Here is a 4,919-nt window from a genome sequence, read left to right on the forward strand (position 1 = left end):
ACACACACACACACACACACACACACACACAAGCAGAGACACACACACACTAACACAAAGCAACCGCCGCATTCCACCGTCTGAACACTTTGTAAAAAAGGCATTCACTCATTCGGTGCCTCTCTAGCAGCTCCCAACGCTGACTTCACAGAGCGTCCAATATAACTGCCGGCTGACAAGGGTGGAACAAAGACAGGTGGTGGGAGGAGGAGGGGAGGCAGAGGAGTAGGGGTAATGCAGAGTGAAAAAAGCCGGTTTGGAGAGGAGGATGTGAGGAAAAGGAGGGAGGTGTAAGAGACAGAGGAAAGGCGATGCAGGGAGGCCAGCAGGGTGAGGGAGTAGAGGAGGCAAGAAGGATGAGATTGAAAGGTGAAAAAGTGATGGAGGCGGAAGGATGACAGGACAATAGCAACGACAGGAACGAATGAGCAGAACAATGTGGGAGAGTAGGAAGGGACACGCACAACTGAAACTGCACGAGTGGGCTACAAACGAGACGAGAGATGCAAAGTGAAGGCGAGTGCACGCATCAGTGCGTGACTATGTATGGAAGGGAAGGAGCATGCCAATTTGGGAGGCAGAGCTCTGCAAAAGGCAGCGAGAGCAAACATGACGGGATAATAATATGAATACTTAATCAATAATAATATCAATATGCGAGAAAACAAATGACTCGTTCGTCCCATGGAGCTCCACTCCACCCCAAACCGTGCAACCGCCACATATGCAAAAGATGATCATCATTCCAAGCAACAATTAGTCAGATATTTGCAAATTCTGCAGATAGAAGTTACACTGAGGTATGTGTGGACTGCAACTTAGCAATATCCATCGTACAAAATTGCACAATTATTGGATTTGAAATTAAACACAGAAAGGAATACATAGTTTAAGACTTGTCACCATGGATATAACATGGTTTTATAGCTATTTTCGTCACTGTTCTCTCAAACAATGCTCTTGTTTATATTTAAAAATGCATCTTACATGATTAATTTGCTTGAAATTCTTAGATACAAAGGAAAAATCAGAACTATTAGTTAAGACGTTAACGTACAAAGCTTGATATATTGAAAAACAATCACCAGTGTGAAACCATTGATAAATGTAATAAATATGCAGCTAACCCTGACAGCAGCATTTGGACCACCAAAATGGTCCAACTAAGTCCAACTTAGCTCATTTTGCCAGCCTTACTTAAGCCTTACTTAACTGCCTTGGATTCACTGTGACAACTGTGCTTGCACTAATACCTAACAATATATTTGTATTGATAAACAGAAGAACATGTAGTATGTGCAGCCATTACATTAAAGTTGATAGTTACATTTCTCTTACACCCGTATCTGAAATGAGCCACAGTCCCAGTCAACATCGTGGTGGAACCAAATACTGTAGCAACAGAACAGAGAGACAGACCGAGTGGGGCACGGTTTTAAAGGGGGACACATTTGTAAATTGAGTAACAATGTGTTAAAACACACTACATTATTTATTAGGTGACGCAGATGGCAACAAGGTGGGTATTTGCAGCAATACCTTTCTAAGCCCCTCTTGAGAGATTACAAAAGTACTTCCTTCTCAGCTGGGAGTCCCTGCAGGCTGATGCTCCCTGCAGCATGGCCTAGGTCTGCCCCAAGGGTCTGATGCAGGTTACTAGAACTTTAAATACCTTTAAAGGGAGGCACCCAAGGATACAACTTTCCCAAGTGCCTGGGTTGCCTGAAGCAATATTTGTCAATGTAGAGGCTCAGGATACCATATTGCAGATGAGCTAACTTTGGGTGCTGAGTGTTTGTGTAAGCATCCTGTATGAGAGGACTGCAGTCATTTGATCTAACTGTCATTTAATCCCAGGATCACACTTACCTTCACTTGTCAATACAACAACAATAAACCAGACAACCTCCACAACACCGGTAGAAATCTCTACTCTTGATCACCACAGTGGACCCTCACTGCATTGTGAACCCAGCACCAAAACTGCCCTGGTTCAAGTTAGCATGAATTGGGCCCAGAATAAAACTAGTAAATCCAGAGTCGCAATGCTGCTTCTACTTTCTTTTTCTAAAGGCACAGTTTGCCATGTTGTACTGGTTAGTAAATTGTACAAACGGCTGCCCCTTATGGAGAATCCATATCTTTTCCTGAGCTACATGCTAATTACAGGGAAAGTGAGCCGCAGCACCCAAGAAGAAGAACTAGGCTTTCTGCTGTACATTTTCTTCTCTATATATGGCTCTTGACTGATCAAGTGAAGCTTTATGCCACTGTAAGTAAGCTTCAGTTATGACAAACTGTCTTAAGTTTTCCTGTTATTTATTATTGTCATCATTCAAGAGAATACAGGCAATTCCCATTCTTGAAAAGATACTCTCACGCTGTCCACAAACACAAGGTCTACAGATTTCCCTGTCACATTGCATTTAGACAGCAGCTGCACGAGTATCATCAGAGACTGTATCACAAGCTGGCTCAGTTGAACAAATTTAGAGTGCTGCTCTAGCACAGCAAGTGACTGTTGCACATGTAGGCAATGGGGCAGATGCTATTCCGTGAGAAGACCTTAACTGAAATGGGATTAACGTGGCGGCCTTTCTGTCAGCGACTCCTAGTCCCGGGACAGCCTACTGATATGGACTTGCATCTAGGCTGAATGCCCCCACTCCCAGTGGAGGCATTCAGCCCAGAACCAGGACCAGGACCCGCTTTCTAAATGACAGGCCTACTACTTAAAACCTGTCCACAGTCCTTGCTGAATCCCTATCTAAAGAATTCCCTGTCACCCTGTCAAATAAATCAAAGACTATGCTTTAACATCTTTCTACAAGCGCCATGTTAGAGAGCACAGTGTGCTCCACCTCCCCACAATAGTCCCCTCACTACAGAGTGTTAGTTCATACAAGGTCACACTCAGCCTACCATCCACAGCTGCCAACCTGCAACATAATCAGGGCCCAAACATTACCATGGATGCTGATACGAATACCTTAAAAATGCTAAATTAGGTTCATTTATCAATTTTTTTTACCAACATGGAAACACATATCTGAGGAAAATGTTTGTTGTTTATAGTTAGTGATACAAATTTAATTTCCAGTGAAGTTTACAAAACAAAACAAGGGTTCATTGAACATACCGTTTTATGTAAACTACATGTTTGTTTTTAGTATGTTTTTGACAATTTCCCTCTACAACTTCCTCTTGGTTATAACTCAGGAACAAAACAACCAAATTAATGGGGCTTCATCCATAAATTAGTAATAGATGACAAACTGTTGTTATTGTCACATATCATTATATCATTATTGGCTTAAAAAATGTTGTGTTGGTCAAGTGCTAGTTTTCTAGTCACATCCACTCCCCCATAACTTGTTTGACGTATCAAACAGTGGGAGACAACAAAAATAAGGATGACATAAAGCCAACAAAGGAACCAACAGTTGAACAATGTAGTACAAGGCAAACTCAACAACCTTTACTTTTACATATCTCCAGAGAAGGATTGTGCATGTGGGCTTGTTGAGTAGCCTAAGAACTGCTGAAAAGGGATTTCATTCCGGTGAAGGACACTCTTGGGAACCTTTCAGTGCAACGACTCAGGCACCACCCCAACATAAAACAGGGGCATGAAATGCTTCGCTACACTGCTGTCCCTTCATCAGCATGTGTGGCATATAGAATGAATTTCAATGACAACTTTGACATTTTCTGGGGGCACAGAAAATTGTTTCAAGAGGATGGAATCCACTGATCCCAGTTGAGAGCTAAGGTGGTATGCAAGATTTTTTTTACATGGCCTCAAATTGTTCCTTTGAAACATCTGAGAGTATCTAAAGCCACAGAGGGGTATGGAGCGGAGAGCAAATCTGACACTGTTTCTGCATCTGTGAAGTTAACCTTGAAAAAGAAAACAAGAAACCAGCGCCCTCCTTCTCCACCTGGAACAAACTCCTCTTGTCTATCAGAGATTATAAAGAATAAATTAACAGGACTTTTAGATTTCAACTTCGCACTCACACTTTGCTAGTCACAATCACTGGAGGTGAAATGTTGGTGTAAAGTGTGATTTATGCTTCTGAGCTATCGCCATAGCGTATGTAAGTGGCCTGACATTTATACTTGTGCACTGGTGTATGTGTTGATCTCTTTTAAGAGAATAGCAGGGCCGGTGTGTGTGTGTGCAGGGGGAATGGATGGTAGAGCGAGTGAGAGAGTGATGGTTATTAGCTCCCGAGCTAGAACCGACTCTATATATATATATATATATGTATGTGTGTGTGTGTGATTGGCAAAAAACATTTATTGATATGGGAGTGACAGGACAGAGTACAGTTATGGAGTCACAGGACACAGTACAGGACAGTGTCTGACTGTTCCTCGACAGTCACAGAGTCACAGGACAGTGTCTTGGAGTCCCAAGACAGTGTAGAGGACAGTCACGAAGTCACAGGACAGTGTGCTAGAGTCACAGGAAAGCGTACAGGACAGTGTCTGACTGTCCCGAGACAGTCCTCAGGACACTACTAACAGGACAGGAGAGTTTTTGCTGCCACTGCTTCTCTGTCACTTGTGTGTTGCAGGTAAATATTTCTGTCCTCTGTTTGAAGGTGCACGTGACCAATGACAATGATAAAGAACTGAAATTCCACAGTCTTTTCCAAAACACTGCTCAGAGCTCAGAACTGGCTGAGCTAACAAGCTAGCTGCTCGGAGTAGTACAAGCAAGCAAAGCTGGCCAAATGGCTAACGTCTCCCCGCCACGGTCTGTCTCTCCCCTTTTCCACGTATTCCTCCCCTTCAATTCATTTATATTGTCCGACTAAAATACATTTAAATACTTTGTAGCGTCAATATGTTATCGTTTGCAGCTGCAGTGACACTATACACTCACCTATAGGATTATTAGGAACACCATA

The 4,919-nt window shown here is 42.7% G+C and overlaps 1 protein-coding gene and 1 long non-coding RNA gene across 4 annotated transcripts in view; both read right to left on the reverse strand.

The window, feature by feature from the left end:
- tmeff2a (transmembrane protein with EGF-like and two follistatin-like domains 2a) overlaps positions 1–4,919 on the reverse strand; it is a gene marked incomplete at its 3' end in the record, with an annotated part of 180,747 nt that overhangs the window by 89,034 nt on the left and 86,794 nt on the right.
- The window catches only part of LOC116687511 (uncharacterized), a 42,232-nt gene continuing 41,751 nt past the window's right edge, over positions 4,439–4,919 (reverse strand). Inside the window, exon 4 of the long non-coding RNA XR_004331561.1 lies at positions 4,439–4,514. This is a non-coding gene — a long non-coding RNA (uncharacterized LOC116687511). The remainder of the gene's footprint in view (positions 4,515–4,919) is intronic.

This window comes from Etheostoma spectabile, chromosome 4 (genome assembly GCF_008692095.1).
Source record: "Etheostoma spectabile isolate EspeVRDwgs_2016 chromosome 4, UIUC_Espe_1.0, whole genome shotgun sequence".
NCBI lineage: Eukaryota > Metazoa > Chordata > Actinopteri > Perciformes > Percidae > Etheostoma > Etheostoma spectabile.